The sequence below is a fragment of the Rana temporaria genome, chromosome 9 (assembly GCF_905171775.1).
Source record: "Rana temporaria chromosome 9, aRanTem1.1, whole genome shotgun sequence".
NCBI classification, from domain to species: domain Eukaryota; kingdom Metazoa; phylum Chordata; class Amphibia; order Anura; family Ranidae; genus Rana; species Rana temporaria.
This window is the reverse complement of record NC_053497.1, coordinates 47876975-47895011: the sequence shown is the minus strand read 5'-3', so window position 1 is coordinate 47895011 and position 18037 is coordinate 47876975. Positions and strand designations below refer to the sequence as shown.

At 45.8% G+C, this 18037-nt stretch overlaps 1 protein-coding gene across 1 annotated transcript in view; it reads left to right on the top strand.

Moving 5' to 3' along the window:
• LOC120913447 (leucine-rich repeat and fibronectin type III domain-containing protein 1-like protein) overlaps positions 1 to 17774 on the top strand; it is a 109986-nt gene extending 92212 nt beyond the window's left edge. Inside the window, exon 5 of the mRNA XM_040323374.1 lies at positions 17398 to 17774. The gene's annotated coding sequence lies outside the window, so the exon portion shown is untranslated. The remainder of the gene's footprint in view (positions 1 to 17397) is intronic.
• The last annotated feature ends 263 nt before the right edge of the window (positions 17775 to 18037 follow it).

The window sequence follows — 18037 nt, the reverse complement described above, 5'->3', positions numbered from 1 at the left end:
ATGTACAAGGGACACAGCATCGGTCTCCTCTCTCCCTGACAGGACGTGGAGCTCTGTGTTTACATACAGAGCTCCACGTCCCTGCTGTCACTGCCGATCGCGGGAACCCGGTGGACATCTCGGTCGCCAGGCACGCGCTCCGGCTTCTCAGTGATGCGCCGGGCACAGTGTTCCCCCGCGGCGCTCCCCCAGCGGCGCACGCGGGGAATGTAAATAGCAGGACGTCCACCCGGCACTTGAGACCCACGCTATAGACGAAAGACGTCCACAGCGCGGCTCTCAAGTGGTTAAAATTCCGACACATACTCAAACAATTTGACGCATGCTCTAAAGCATTGAACTTCATTTTCTCGGCCCATCGTAGTGTTGTACGTCACCGCATTCTTGATGGCCAAAAGCTCAGAGAACTTTTGTGTGACCGTGTGTATGCAAGCCAAGCTTGAGCGGAATTCCTTTGGAAAAACCATCCAAGGTTTTTCCGACGGAAAATCCGATCGTGTGTACGGGGCATTAGAGCTGTCACACTAGAGAGATTCTATCATTTTCCCCTTCATTCATCTCCCAGCAGCTACATACGTTTATGCTGGGAGGTGAAGGGAGAGGAGGAGCAGCTGGGGCAGCACAGACAGTGATTCAAAACTCCCACATGGGATGAGGGCTTTGACGTTCGACGAGGGAGGGAGTTGTGCCAATTGATGCTTCTGGAATGGCACAAGGCACGCTACAAGTGAAGAGAAATTTATGGAGAGTAAATACAGTAATTTAAGATTTGGAAAAAAAAATGTTTTTATTGTGCTTTTATCTGCAATTTTAGAAATTGGTGACAGGGTGTCTTTAAAGTGTTACTAAACTCACAACAGTAAAATCAGTCTGTATATGCAGTAAATCATGCTTGCTATACTCATTGTGGAACCTAAGGGGTTAATCCTCTGCATTGTGTAAAAAAGCTGTTGGATCCTGTCTTCTCTGATCCTCACCATCTTACGCAGTCCACAATCCATCTCCTGATAGTACAGAGGCTTGAAGGCACTATGCACATGCTCAGTTTGGTGTGCACTGCTAGAGAGGTTTTTTTTCTTTTTTGGGAGGGTGCATGTGATCAACACAGGGCCAATCGGCACTGTCCAGACAGAGGGTCAGGGGTACTGCAGCCTCGTAGGGCAGTCAGAGGAGAATGAAAACTCCTCCTTCAAACTTTAAAGTGATTGTAAAGACAGAATTGTGTTTGTAATCTAAATGCATTCTATGCATTAAAGGGGTTGTAAAGGTTTGTATTTTATTTTCTAAATAGGTTCCTTTAAGCTAGTGCATTGTTGGTTCACTTACCTTTTCCTTCGATTTCTCTTCTAAATGTTTTTTTGTCTTTGTCTGAATTTCTCACTTCCTGTTTCTCCTCAGTAAGCTGTTCTGGCTGAATAACCCCCATCCAGAACGGCTCAGATGATGGGGGCAAGCTTACTGACGAGATAGGGAAGTGAGAAATTCAGACAAAGACAAAAAATTTTTAGAAGGGAAATAGAAGGAAAAGGTAAGTGAACCAACAATGCACTAGCTTAAAGGAACCTACCGTATTTATCGGGGTATAACGCGCTCCTGCGTATACCGCGCACCCCTAAAGTTGCCCCCAATCCTGTGGAAAAAAAGTTTTTTTTTGTACTTACAGTTTTGGTGTCTTGCGCGGCGTCCATCGGCGGCCTCGTCGGGTCCGGCGTTCGTCTGCGGCTTCGGGTGTCCTCTTCGTCGGGTCTGGCGTCCTTCTGCGGCTTCGGGTGTCCTCTTCGTCGGGTCCGGCGTCCTTCTGCGGCTTCGGGTGTCCTCTTCGTCGGGTCCGGCGTCCTTCTGCGGCTTCGGGTGTCCTCTTCGTCGGGTCTGGCGTCCTTCTGCGGTTTCGGGTGTCCTCTTCGTCGGGTCCGGCGTCCTTCTGCGGCTTCGGGTGTCCTCTTTGTCGGGTCCGGCGTCCTTCTGCGGCTTCGGGTGTCCTCTTCGTCGGGTCTGGCGTCCTTCTGCGGCTTCGGGTGTCCTCTTCGTCGGGTCCGGCGTCCTTCTGCGGCTTCGGGTGTCCTCTTCGTCGGGTCCGGCGTCCTTCTGCGGCGTCCTTGCGTCCTCCCCGCTCGTTTCCCGCGCCGAGTTTGAATACTGCGCCGACATATACAGAGCGCAGTACACTCGTGTATTGTCGGCAATGCTCGGCAACTCTCGCGCTGACGTCCTGTACGTCCAGGACGTGAGCGCGGAAGGTGCCGAGACTGCTCGACTATACCCGAGTGTACTGCGCTCGGTATATGTCGGCGCAGTATTCAAAACTCGGCGCGGGAAAGCGGGTATCGGCGTATACCGCGCACCCACGATTTTGCCCTGATTTTCAGGGCAAAAAAGTGCGCGGTATACGCCGATAAATACGGTATTTAGAAAATCAAAAACTAACCTTTACAACCCCTTTAAGATAAAAAGCCTTCAGTGTGTAGCAGCCCCTTGGCTCAGCCCCCCTAATACTTACCTGAGCCCCATCTAAATCCAGCGATGTTGTATGATTGTCTCAGCTACCCGGAACTCCCCTCTTCATTGGCTTGGACAGCAGCGTGGCACCATTGGCTCCCGCTACTGTCAATCAAAGTTAGTCAGCCAATGAGGAGAGAAAGGGGGCTGGGCCCGGCCACGGTTTTGTGTCTGAATGGACACACAGAGCTGTGGCTCAGCTCGGGTGCCCCCATAGCAAGCTGCTTGCTGAGGGGGCACTTAACAGGAGGGAGGGGCCAGGAGCACAAAAGAGGGATTAGAGAAGAGGCAGATCTGGGCTGCTCTGTGCAAATCCACTAAACATAGCAGGTAAGAATGACATGTTTGTTATTTTTAAATAAAAAAAAAAGACTTTACAATCGATTTAACCAGTGCTCGGTTGGATACTGATAGAAGTCACAAGACTGCTATATACCGCTGATGAGAAAAGGTATTTATCAGTTTATATTTACTAAAATAATTGCGTTTCCATGTTCTGTGTACTGTGGGAGACCAGATATAGTGAATGCAGGGTCCGGGGTTTAGTAACACTTTAAACAACATTATTGTTACTGGTTTGCTGTACAGTATGAATTCTGCAAGGGACTAACCTTTGTAATGTTGAGTGTTGTGTTGGTCAGTCATAGCACATAGAATGGGGGTCTGCATTGTAGCCTGCCTGTCCTATATCATAATATTCAATTTTTTAGGGTACTGTATAAAACTTCAAATAAACAAGTATAGGTATATTTTCCTTTTTCGCTCCCATTCTGATACAGCATTATTGTTTTTCTGTTCGTTTAATAATAACTGTCATTTACATTTGAATTTTTTGTTCATAGCTCGGGGCTATACAGTTGTTGTGTATCCCAGTGTGTATAGCGGGTGGAGGTGGGTGTTTTTTCTTATTTACTGTATTTATCGGCGTGTACCGCGCACTTTTTTGCCCTGAAAATCATATATACGCCGATACCCGCTTCCCGCGCCGAGTTTGAACCACTGCATCGGCATATACCGAGCGCAGTACACTCGGGTATAGTCGGGCAGGCTCGGCACCTCTCGCGGTCACGTCCTGGACGTACAGGATGCACAGGACGTGACCTCGAGAGGAGCCGAGCCTGCCTGACTATACCCGAGTGTACTGCGCTCGGTATATGCCGGCGCAGTGGTTCAAACTCAGCGCGGGAAGCGGGGATCGAGCAGGGAGGACACCGCAGAAGGACGCCGGACCCGACGAGGAGGACACCACCGAAGCCGCAGACGGACGCCGGACCCGACAAAGCCGCCGATGGACGACGCGCAAGACACCGTGGGCCAGATCCACATACATTTGCATCGGCGCAGCATATCAGAGATACACTACGCCACCGTACCTTACCTGGCGTATATTCGAATCCTCAGGGAGTTCGCGCCTTAAGTTACGGCGGCGTAGTGTATTTCTGGCGGCGGATTTGAAATTGGGCGGGTTGGGGGCGGGTTTCATTTAAATGAAGCGCGTCCCCATGCCGAATTAACTGCACATGCGTCGTCCAGAAATTTCCCGCCGTGCTTTGCACCAAATGACGTCGCAACGACGTCATTTTTTTAACTTAGACGTGAGTTACGTTGACGCGGGAACGACGGCCATACTTAACATGGCAATTCTATCTATACGCCGCAAAATACCAGCTTTAACTATACGCCGGAAAAAGCCGACTACAGACGATGTTAGAAAATGCGACGGCCGCGCGTACGTTCGTGGATTGTCGTAAATCGCCAATTTGCATACCCGACGCGGAATACGCCACCCAGCGGACGCCAAAGTATTGCATCTTAGATCCGAAGGTGTACGAAGACGTACACCTGTCGGATCTAACCCAGAAGCCGTTGTATCTTGTTTTGAGGATTCAAAACAACGATACGACGCGGGAAAATTGAAAGTACGCCGGCGTATCAGTAGATACGCCGGCATACTTTGTCTGTGGATCTGGCCCCAAAACTGTAAGTACTAAATTTTTTTTTTTTTTACAGGAATGCGGGTCCACTTTAGGGGTGCACGCTATACGCCGGAGCGCGCAATACCCCGATAAATATGGTACTTTAATTTTTTTTCGTTTTTGCCCATATAAAGAGGGAAGGGATTAGCCCGGGGTGAGACGGGCCAAAAAAGCGGTTACTATAGGAAACAAATTATTGATCAAGCTGGACTAGTTCAAATTACAAAAACTTTATTCCTATAACAAATTGAATATACCGTAGTATCAAAATTCATACTAAAAAAGTGCAGTTATTTAAATCCGATCAATCTCTGGAAACATCCCACATTTCTGACATTGAATTGGGGGTAAAACTTGCTGACAGGATGATTGTTTGGCAATCACCTCACAAATGACTTCTGAATCCTCTGTAGTATTTGTGTATTTCTTACTGGTATTACATGTTTTATTTATAAACCACCCACATAATACATTTTTCAAAAAGGCAGCAAAATAATTATTTATAAACTAAAATGTTCTACCCCATGGTCATGAACAGTAGAGAGATTAAAAAAACAACAACATAGTCAACTGGTATTTATTTTTATTTTCAGCTTTTATTTCAAAGCACAACTGCACCCTTTAAACCTTTGCAGAAAAAAATCGATCCTGCAAGGCAGAGCAGGGAAAAAATCAACTTTGTAAATACAGTTTACTTCCTAACTGCTCCATTTGTTTATTTGTACAGGCTCTAAAGCTGGGTTCAGAATTATGTGAATTGGATGCGTTTTCCCCTCATCTAATTCGCACAGCAGGAGATTGTGACCGGCTCTCTATGGAGCGGGTTCACACATCTCCGGAGTGGCCCCCGGTGTGAATTGCATAGGGGTCCTGTGCGTCTTTCTGGTGCGAATTCCGGACAAAATTTGGGATGAAATCGGACCTATTGGGACTTCTGCTGTGAGCTGCTGCGTGTTCTAGTGTGAACCCGGCCTTAAAGTGAAATCTCAGTTTTCTTAAAGGAGAAACTAACCTATCTAGGTCAACTATTGGGATTCCAAAGATTATAAGAGAACTTTTTTAGTGATCCTTGCCTGATTCTGTTCAGTAGATACAGTATTAATGTATTGCTTGGTCACTTTATAACTGACAGTTAAAGTGGAGTTCCACCCATTTTTTTGTTTGCCTGTGCTGCATGCCCTAATCTCATAGTGTTCAGAATGGACAATTTTTATTTATTTTGTTGCTTAAATACCTTTATTTTGTAATCCTTCATTACTTCCTCCTCCTTATTAGCCTAGGCTATTAAGTCACAAGGCTATTCGCAAGGGTTTCTGGGATAGGCATCATGTATCCCAGTAGTCCTTGCAAATAGCCTATTTGCATAGAGAAGGGGCGGCAACTTCCTCTGACACTCCCGTTGCTATGAAAACCTGACTGAAACCTATTACATCGCTTGTGCAGCACTGAGCATGTGTGAGATCTGCAAGGCTGAAATCCAGGAAGTCATACAGTCTGGCTTCATGATGCCCACACTTAAGATGGCTTCGGTCTATTTCTAGATTATAAACGAACTAAATGCTCTAACAACCTAACAAAACAGACCTTAGTTTACAGACTAACTTTACTAGACTACATTAAGCTTGTGTATTACAGGGGTATTTATATTTAAAAAGTGAAATTGTGGGTGGAACCCCCCTTTAAGCGGGAGGATAAACTGATCAGGCTTAGTGTTATAATAAGGAGAACTGCAGCCGTGATGTCACTGGTTGCTACACGCCAAGCGGCTCTAGCAACCAGTGAGCAGAATGAAAGTCAGCTGGAGGTGGTTCTGCATGCCGCAGACAGCGCTACCGCGGCTCAGACTCTGCTGAATTCATCATGACTTTACCCAGTGCTTCATTCCGGGACATTGTATTGTCCCGCAATGAAGGCATCCGGGAACAGGGACACAGATGCCAATTAAGGGACAGTCCCGGGCAATCCGGGACACGTGGGCACCCTAGCACCCCACGCCGTCTTTCCGTCAGAATCCGCCTGTTACCTGCCAGGCGTACCTAGAGCATTTGGCACCCGGGGCAGATCCTATATCTGCCCCCCCCCTCCCCCACGGTAAAATGTAAAAACACCCCACTGTGTCCCCTGCATCCTTCAATATCTCTGTCACCACTGTGTACCCCTCTCCGCAACTGCACCCCTCTACATTACACAGCACCCTGCACCTCTGGACCCCTTTACATTACACAGCACCCTGCATCACTGGACCCCTTTACATTACACAGCACCCTGCACCTCTGGACCCCTTTACATTACACAGCACCCTGCACCTCTTGCCCCTTTACATTTCACAGCACCCTGCACCTCTGGGCCCCTTTACATTACATGGCACCCTGCACCTCTGGGCCCCTTTACATTACACAGCATCCTGCACCTCTGGGCCCCTTTACATTACACAGCACCCTGCACCTCTGGGCCCCCTTTACATTACAGAGCCCCCCACAGCTCTAGACACCTGTATGTTACACAGACACCCCCCTACAGTGCAGACCCCTCCTCCTACAGTGCAGACCCCCCCTTACAATACAGACCCACCCCTACAGTGCAGACCCCCTCACCTACAATACAGACCCCTCCTTACAATACAGAACCCCCTCTACAATACAGATTCACCCCTAAAGAGCAGACCCCCCTACAATACAGACCCCCCTACAATACAGAACCCCCCTCCTACAATACAGCCCCCCCTACAATACAGAACCCCCCTACAATACAGACCCCCCCTACAATACAATACCCCCCTACAATACAGAATCCCCCCTACAATACAGACCCCCCCCTACAGTGCCGACACCCCCTACAATACAGAACCCCCCTACAATACAAAAACCCCCCCTACAGTGCCGACTCCCAAACAATACAGAACCCCCCTACAATACAGAACCCCCCCCTACAATACAGAACCCCCTCCCCCTACAATACAGAACCCCCCCCTACAATACAGACTACAGTGCAGACCCCCCTCACCTACAATACAGACCCCTCCTTACAATACAGAACCCCCTCTACAATACAGATTCACCCCTAAAGAGCAGACCCCCCTACAATACAGAACCCCCTCCTACAATACATACCCCCCCACAATATAGAACCCCCCTACAATACAGACCCCCCCTACAGTGCCGACCCCCCTACAATGCAGAACCCCCCCTACAGTGCCGACCCCCCTACAATACAGACCCCCCCCGACAATACAGAACCCCCCCTACAGTGCTGACCCCCTACAATACAGAACCCCCCCTACAATACAGACCCCCCCTACAATACAGAAACCCCCCTATAGTGCCGACCCCCCTACAATACAGACCCCCACCAACAATACAAAACCCCCTCTTCAGACCCGTAAAGCAGGCACAGATAATGTGCTTGCCGTGTGCTGCACACACACAGCACAGTGCAGAAAGGGGGGAGGCGGCTTCACTGCTCGGCTGCGTGACTGTGAGACAGTCACAGGCAGCCGAGACTAATCAGACCTGCGGCGCTGTCACAGAGAAGGGGGATCATTGCAGGTGTGCCGACGGCTCGCTCGGGTGCCGCTTGCACAGCCCCCCTCCCCCCGCAAAGCCAGGCGCCTGTCACCACGCCATGCTGATGCCGCCCAAGGTCCTCTTCAGTCGCGGGGGGGGGGGGGGCGCCGGCATGCTTCTCTTTAGTACGCGGGCGATATTAAAGAATTTGTGCCGGTCGCCAGGCGCCCATGTTGCTATGGCGCCCTGTGCGACCGCACATCCCGCACACCCCAAAGGCCGGCCCTGCCTAACCCAACCCTTTTTAAAGCCAATTAGAGCCTCAGACTCTAATCACGTGCTTCTAAAAAAATAAAAAAATAAACCCCTTTGGAATTCATTTGTCCGGCGCCCTGCGTATGGATTAGGGGCTGGGTGCTTGGATTGGGGGGTGGCGCCCCTGCACCCGAAATGGATGGGCTGCCGCTTAAGGTGGGGTATACATGGGCAGGGCAAAGGGGGTGGAGTCAGGGGCGGAGCCAATAGTTGGCAAAATTAGGTTTCATCTATGGTGTCAAAAATCCTTGCACCAGCCCTAGGTAGGTCTCTCATGTGACCCTTGTTTGGTGCCCAACGAGAATGGAAACATGGAGTAAGTGTCACCTGCCTACCCTGCCTACCCAAGCTGGGTTCTCTTCAATCTTACAGGTTACTGTTGAACAGCAGAGACGGCTGCTGCCTTCTAGACACTGAAAACGATGTTTGGTTACACTTCCTTGAAGCACATTCTTGGCTGTACAGTTGCTCTGCATATCTCAGTCGATCCAGATGTTCATGCTGTTCACAGTTGCCCGGAGACATTAAAATCCAAGCTAATTACTTGGAAATATTGATATGTGTATGGAAACCTAGCAATCTATAAATTCTATGTGCAGTTAGCTGAATTATTACCACAGTAAAGTCCTCATTGACTTCTGTAATTGCAGGTACTGTGGTGCAATTCACCCTAAGTTCACAGCAGAGGCACTGAATGTGTTCATGTTCTCTCAGCAGCTTAGCTTCCCCTCCCAGGCCCTGTCTCTGTGTATGTGCTAGTAATTGATAGGCTGCCACTGCTGGGAGAGGGGAGGAGGATGAGATGAACTGATGAGACACTGCTGGGAGGGGGTAGCGGGGAAAGCTAAAATGCATAGAAGTCCAATCAAACTGCTTCAGGGCTTCTGTTGTGGGGAGTTGCTTCCCAATGCATGCAGTTTCAGAAGTAAGTGAGGCTTGTATTACTCTCATACCGCCAACTTAATGCTTATATACACACATGTATATTGTCAAAACTATTGGGACACACACATGAAGTGTATTCTCATCCCAGACTTAGTCTGTAGGGTTCAATATTAAGTTGGCCCACCCTTTTCAGCTATAAAAGCTTCAACTCTTCTAAGAAGGCTGTCCACAAGGTTTAGGAGTGTGTCTATAGGAATGTTTGAACATTCTTCTAGAAGTGCATTGGTGAGGTCAGGCACTGATGTTGTACGAGAAGGCCTGGCTCGCAGTCTCCGCTCTAATTTATCCCAAGGTTGTTCTGTCGGGTTGAGGTCAGGACTCTGTGCAGGCCAGTTGAGTTCTCCACCCCAAATTCGCTCATCCATGTCTTTATGGACCTTGCTTTGTGCACTGGTCCAAATCATTTGGTGGAGGGGGATTATGGTGTGGGGTTGTTTTTCAGGGGTTGAGCTTGGCCCCTTAGTTCCAGTGTAGGATCTTAAGGCCTCAGCATAACAAGACATTTTGGACAACTTCATGCTCCCAACTTTGTGGGAACTGTTTGGGGATGGCCCCTTCCTGTTCCAACATGACTGCGCACCAGTACACAAATCAAGGTAAAGAAAGACATGGATGAGCGAATTTTGAAAGGGGGAACTTGACTGACCTGGACAGTCACTTCAACCCCATAGAACACCTTTGGGATGAATTAGAGCAGAGAATGCGAGCCAGGCCTTCTTGTCCAACATCAGTGCCTGACCTCACAAATGCACTTCCAGAAGAATGGTCAAACATTCCCATAGACACACTCCTAAACCTTGTGGACAGTAGTGTTGCTCACGAATATTCGCATTGCGAATATTCGTTACGAATATGGCATATTCGAATATTCGCGAATAACTCGAATTTCGCGGCCTAATATTCGCTATTCCGAATATTCGTATTTTTTCAATTTTATTTTTAAAACAGATCACATCCTAGTGATCTCCATCGACGTCTAAAAGCATTGCTGGTATGATTAGAGACCCTGGGCCGAGTAGCTAAGCTGAGGCGATCCTTTTATGTTGCCGAATATTCGCAATCGCGAATATTCGATTTCCGAATATTCGCGAATACTTTCTCCGCCCTTCTTTTGCATCAGAGCCAATCAGAGTTCTCCTACCACAGTTGTCATAGGAGAGAGTGGAGTGTTTCTGTGCGTTTTTCCAGTGTATCACATCTTCAAAGAATTTTCCATCTTTTGTCCCGTGTCATCATCATTTGCATTTCACCTCTTTAATGAGAATAATAACTGTTTAACATAAAGACATTTAAGAGATGTCAACGTAAACGGTTTACTTGTATTTTCCAAATCTATGGTTATTCAATATTTATTAAACTAATCAATATACAAATTGGTCAAAGTAAACCCTCAAATCTATATAATAATGTATTTATTTTATTAATACCTTGTTAGTTGCAGGGTCCATTACGTAAAACCACACTTTTTCCAAAGGGCAGGTGAAATTGAATGTTTCAAAATTTCGCAATCAATTTCGCATTCGCATTAGCGAAATTTCGCAATCAGTTTCACATTCGCATTAGCGAAATTTTGCAAAATTTTTTTTTTGATAAAATATCACGAATATTCGATTTTAGCGAATATTTCACGAATATTCGGCTATATATTCGTGATATATCGCAAAATCGAATATGGCGTATTCCGCTCAACACTAGTGGACAGCCTTCCCAGAAGAGTTGAAGCTGGTATAGCTGCAAAGGGTGGGCCAACTCAATGTTGAACCCTACCGACTAAGACTGGGATGCCAATAAAGTTCATGTGCGTGCAAAGGCAGGTGTCCCAATACTTTTGAGAAAATAGTGTATATATGGTGGCAGTGGCGGTCCGTCCATAGTGGGCTCAGAAGCACCGCCCCCTCTCTCTTGCACCCATCACTCAACAATACATAGATACATGCATTGCATGAATCTATGTGTTGTCGCCGCTGCCGCCCACTATTCAGGTGGCCGGCCCCCTGTTGAGCGCCGACCACCTGAATTACAGCGATGGGTGTGTTTTGGAAGTGTCTATCAGAGCCTGTGGGCTCTAATCGTCTTCCAAATGGTTAACCAGAGGGTGCACAGGGTGTGCGTTCCCTGGTTAACACTGACACGCGTCTCAGCCAATCAGGTTCACCGGGTCTGGTTACCGGTCACCTGATTGGCTTAAGCGACATCGAGGGCCGGAGAAGACATTGAGGGAGCGTGGAGGAGTATGGCTGACTCGAGAAAGGTAAGTGCCGGGTGGGGGGGGCAAACTGGCGGTATTTTGGGGAAATCTGACACTGTATGTCGGCAGGCGGCAGGGTGATTGGACTTTAATGTTGAGCCATCGCCGTACAAGATTGTGTGCTCAGGGGTACTCACTGCGCATTCCAAAACACACTGACCAAGCTGCGCACTGGCCAGGATGGGGTTGTTGATCATGTGACTGCAATGAGAATCAATCACAGCTATCACATGATTGGGACACAAGCTCTGCCTTTCAGTCCTAACACATGCCTAACATCGGGGCAATGGTTCATTTTCTGCTTGTTAAGAATATATAGATATATTCGAATGCCCTTTGCCCAATCACAGGTTTAGTTTTAAGGTGGAACTCCAGCCATACAGCTTTATTTTAGTTTTGAGTAGACTGAAGATGGAATTTCTGTGTGGATTTTACTGGCAAACTGGCACCAATTGATGGGCACAGTGGCGACAATTGATGGCACAGTGGCTGCGTTGATGGCACAGTGGCGGCAATTGATGGCACAGTGGCTGCGTTTGATGGCACAATGGCGACAATTAATGGCACAGTGGCGACAATTGATGGTACAGTGTCGACAATTGATGGCACAGTGGCGACAATTAATGGCACAGTGGCTGCGTTTGATGGCACAGTCGCGACAATTGATGGCACAGTAGCGACAATTGATGGTACAGTGGCTGCGTTTGATGCCACAGTGGCTGCGTTTGATGGCACAGTGGCGACAATTGATGAGCACAGTGGCTGCGTTTGATGGCACAGTGGCGACAATTGATGGGCACAGTGGCTGAGTTTGATGGCACAGTGGTAACAATTGATGGCACAGTGGCGACAATTGATGGGCACAGTGGCTGAGTTTGATGGCACAGTGGTAACAATTGATGGCACAGTGGCGACAATTGATGGCACAGTGGCGACAATTGATGGGCACAGTGGCTGTGTTTGATGGCACAGTGGCGACAATTGATGGGCACAATGAGGCTGCAATTAATGGGAGTTTTTCTGAGCACCAGCCACCACTGTATGGCGTCAGGGTGATTGGACTTTAATGCTGAGCCATCGCCGTACAACATTGTGTGCTGAGGGGTACTCACTGCGCATTCCAAAACACACTGACCAAGCTGCGCACTGGCCAGGATGGGTTGTCAATCATGTGACTGCAATGAGAATCAATCACAGCTATCACATGATTGGGACACCAGCTCTGCCTCCCAGTGCTAACACATGCCTAACATCGGGGCAATGGTTCATTTTCTGCTTGTTAAGAATATATAGATATATTTGAATGCCCCTTGCCCAATCACAGGTTTAGTTTTAAGGTGGAACTCCAGCCATACAGCTTTATTTTAGTTTTGAGTAGATATTTCTGTGTGGATTTTACTGCAGTCTTTTTTTTTTTTGTTTTGGAGGGGGGTGGGGTGGACAGTTGGGGATTCCCCTCATTTCCCATAGAGTCATTGGACTAGGAAGTGAGCAGAAGCTTTCCCATAGAGCCTCAATAATACTTCTCTGAGGTTTTCTCTTCCCTACTCTACTTAAAACGAATAAAAAGATTTTCTCTGGTGTTCTACTTAGAGAAAAAAAAAACAAGACAAAAGAAACTCATACATTATTTATGTTGTAGCCTATATCAAGATTAAACTGATACAATTGACCATTTGGCACAGTTTCCACTGTCTTGGTTGCAGTGATACCTTCCTCTATTCTCTCTTAGTGGCTGGAAGTGATTATAATGTGCTCTAATAACTCCCGGCTTCTTCAGATGGGAAACAGAGACACTGATTATTGCAGTTATATTAAAACCAAAGCACATCCTTGCCATACCTTCGATTAGGCAGACCATAAATATGTCTTGAACAAGCAATGCTTACATTGTTCCTACTGACACCTTTCATTGGTCGAATAATACCAACTTGTCACTTGTTACATAGTTACATAGTTAGTCAGGTTAAAAAAAGACACAAGTTCATCTAGTTCAACCATAAAAAAGAAATTAAAATAAAATAAAAAATATCGTACAATCCCATATACCCAATTCTATACCCACAGTTGATCCAGAGGAAGGCAAAAAAAAACAGCAGAGCATGATCCAATTTGCTACAGCAGGGGAAAAAAAATCCTTCCTGATCCCCCGAGAAGCAATCGTATTTTCCCTGGATCAACTTTACCTATAAATGTTAGTACTCAGTAATTGTAACGGTCAGGGGTTAACGCCGTTACGTTATTCCATTCCACCAACCCAAGACAGCTTCCGACACGCCACAATCCAGCAGACAGGACCCATTGGATTTTCCCCAGAATAACGAGACACAGCTCTGTTCTCTGGTTCCAAACAGAATGACACTTTAATGGTACACTTAGGTTTCTTATATACAGCTAGAAAGCATGTTGCAGGAATCAAAGGGACAATGACACACTCCACCCACAACATCACACAATGGGTGCCAACAAGACCCCCTCAATCCACATCTTAGACAGACTTTCTGACTCCACGATAAGCTATTCTCACCTGCTACACAATACACATTTCTTTAGTGAACATAAGTCAGACGTCTGACCTTTAGAGTGTGTTAACTCACAACACATATTAGCATCAATAGAATTTTCACACAATACAGGGTTAGTTAGCATAGCACCATGAAATATCTTAGGAGCCAGGCTTAATTAACACAATAGACAATAGAATGCAATCACAGCAAGCTTTCATCACTACAGCCAGGTAGCTGGAGGTGATTAACATCAATTAACATCTCAACGGCCTATGTTCCACATTGAAGGAGACACTCTATTGACCCGTTGTGTTCAGAATGAATTATCATTACTGTCCCATCTCATGTAATCCATGATATCAGTTCTCAGTCATCCTATGCCCCTAGTGGACATAGGATGACCCTAGACACAAGAGTCATTGGTGAAGCTGACAAAGGAGTACCCCACATCCTTCAAGAGCCTCTGGGTCCCACGGGCCATACCGTTACAGTTATATTATGAACATTTAGGAAAGTATCCAGACCTTTCTTAAAGCGGTTGTAAACCCGCATGACATTTTTATTTATTTTTTCTCCTGTAAGGCAAAAGTCATAATGAGCTAATATGCACTGCATATTAGCTCATTATGAAATACTTACCTCGGAACGAGGTGTGTAGCACTTACCTGGTCCACGCCGAGCGAGATTTCATCTTGCCTCAGCGTGTCTTCCGGGTATCGCCGCTCCAGCGCTGTGATTGGCTGGAGCGGCGATGACGTCACTCCCGCGCGTGCGCGCGGGAGATTTAAGACTCGGCAAGGTCCGGCGGCTGCCGGTCCTTTCGCCGTAGATCCCCCCTGCGCCGCGGCGCATTGCGAGGGGAATATCTCCTAAACCGTGCAGGTTTAGGAGATATTCTCCTTACCTACAGGTAAGCCTTGTTATAGGCTTACCTGTGCGTAAATAAAGTAAAATGAACAATAAAAAAAAAATATATATATTTAACGCGCCCCTGTTCCCGCGTGCTCGTATACAGAAGCGAACGCACACGCAAGTCCCGCCCACATATGAAAACGGTGTTCAAACCACACATGTGAGGTATCGCTGCGAACGTTAGAGCGAGAGCAATCATTTTGGCCCTAGACCTCTTCTCCAACTAAAAACATGTAACCAGTAAAAACATTTAAAACGTCACCTATGGGGATTTTTAAGTAGCGAAGTTTGGCGCCATTCCACAAGCGTGTGCAATATTGAAGGGTGACATGTTGGGTATCTATTTACTCGGCGTAACTTCATCTTTCATATTATGCAAAAACATTGGGCTAACTTTAATGTTTTTTTTTTTTTTAAAAAGCACAAAACTGTTTTATTTCCCAAAAAAATGCGTTCGAAAAATTGCTGTGCAAATACCATGCGCGATAAAAAGTTGCAACGACCGCCATTGTATTCTCTAGGGTCTTTGCTAAAAAAGCATATATAATGTTTTGGGGTTCTATGTAATTTTCTAGCAAATAAATGATGATTTTTACATGTAGGAGAGGAATGTCAGAATTGGTCTGGGTGTTCCAGAACGCCTGATGGTGCTCCCTGCATGTTGGGCCTCTGTATGTGGCCACGCTGTGTAAAAGTCTCACACATGTGGTATCGCCATACTCGGGAGGAATAGCAGAATGTGTTTTGGGGTGTAATTTGTGGTATGCATATGCTGTGTGTGAGAAATAACCTGCTAATATGAAACTTTTGTGGAAAAAAAATTAAAATAAAAAAAACCTTGATTTTGCAAAGAATTGTGGGAAAAAATGACAACTTCAAAAAACTCACAATGCCTCTTTCTAAATACCTTGGAATGTCTTCTTTCCAAAAAAGGGTCATTTGGGGGGTATTTGTACTTTTCTGGCATGTTAGGGTCTCAAGAAATGAGAGAGGCCGTCAGTACTTCAGATGTGATCAAATTGATACATTTTCAGTAATTGGTACCATAGCTTGTAGACCTTATAACTTTCACCCAGACTAAATAATATCCAAATTTTTTTTTTAACCAAAGATATGTAGCAGTATACATTTTAGGCCAAATTTATGAAGAAAAATTCATTTTTTGCAAAATTTTATAATAGAAATGAAGAAAAATTCATTTTTTTACAAAATTTTCGTTCTTTTTTCATTTATAACGAAAAAAATTAAAACCGCAGAGGTGATCAAATACCACCAAAAGAAAGCTCTATTTGTGGGAAAAAAAAGGACAAAAATTTAATTTGGTTACAGTGTTGTATGACTGAGTTATTGTCATTCAAAATGTGAGAGCACCGAAAGCTGAAAATTGGTCTGGTTATTAAGTGGGTTTAAGTGCCCAGTTGTCAAGTGGTTAAAGCGGGGGGTTCACCCTACAAAAAAAAAAAAAATTCTACCATGTCATCCAGCATACTAGCGCGAGCTATAGTATGCCTTTATTTAATTTGTTTGCGCCGTACTCACAGTTTAATCCCGTAGTTACGTTTCAGACTTCCCGCGAGGAGTAGGCGTTCCTATGCAGAGGGGAACATGATTGACGGCCGGCTATGGCGCGTCACGCTTCCCGAAAATAGCCGAAATAGGACTTGGCTCTTCACGGCGCCTGCGCAGTCAGCTCCTAGTCTGTGCGCAGGCGCTGTATAGCGCCGTGAAGAGCCGAGTCCTACTCCGGCTATTTTCAGGAAGCGTGACGCGCCATAGCCGGCCGTCAATCATGTTCCCCTCTGCATAGGAACGCCCATTCCCCGCGGGGAGTCTGAAACTTAACTATGGGATTAAACTGTGAGTACGGCGCAAAAAAAATAAATAAAGGCATACTGTAGCTGACGCTAGTATGCTGGATTTTATGGTAGAAACTTGTTATTTAGGGTGAACCACTGCTTTAATAAAGAGGGGTTTGGTCAGGAAACCTGTACAATGGTTTTGTTTTTGTTTGTTTGTTTTTTTATTTTACTTTATTATTTATTTATGTATTTATTTTTACAAAAGGTTCGCCTAAAATAAAGGATGTTTGGTTAATTGGGGCAATCCTGATTTCCAAGATTATGTGCCCAATAAGAGGTGTAGAGAAAATAAATCAACCTAAAATTATCTGAAAAGGATTTTTTTTACCATTATTATAATTCTAAGATGATTTCGGTACTTTGCTCTCACCAGTAAAAAGTAGATCTATTTAAACGTCTTTCACTATATCCTACATCTGTGCCCCAGGCGTCTCTCTTCTTGAGATGCGTAACTTGTCCGCGAAAGCCTCCAATCTCAAACCCATCAGAAAAATTACTTGTTGAGGAAAACGGGAGCATTTGATCTCTTAAAGTACCCAAGGGTGGTTTTTTTTGTTGCTTTTCAGATGAGCATGCAATAAATTATTGATTGCCCAGATTATTTATTTAGTGTTTGTTTGTGTTTTCTGTTTTAAGGATGAAGAGGCCAGTTGGATGTGGATTTTCCGGAAACCCCATCAGCCATCAGATGGTTAAAAGCTGATTCATTGAGAGAGGTTACATTGTGGCTGTTTCCTTACCCTCTCATCTGCCGTCGGATCGCTGTTACAGACTTGTTTCCATGGAAATGAGCTGGATGAAGTTTCCGATCCCCCCCCCCCTTCTAGCCTCTCCATATTATTCTCACAACACGATCAGCCCCCCAACACTTTCTTCTTCAAACCACCTTGGACAGTAACAACCTCAAAATCATTTCTAATTCCCAAGGAACTCCAAGATGTTTTTCTAGTTTTTTATATATAATTTTTGTAAACCACCCAGATGTTTTGTAATAAAAGCTTGTCCTCTGAGAAGCTCTTGTCATCAATATGGTTAGATACACCAGGAGGTGTTTAATCACATCACAGGAAAAATAATAGGAATGGAATGTTACTGTATGTTATAGATAGGCAACGCCTAACCTGATATTGATCAGTGGTTCCAAAATAGTAATAACTACTGCAGTAGGGATCAGACGCAAAAAGCAACCTTCCAAATAACTGTTCAGACTTTATTTGGCACAATATACACTATGGGCCAGATCCACGAAGCGTGGCGCTTCTTTACGGCCGGCGTA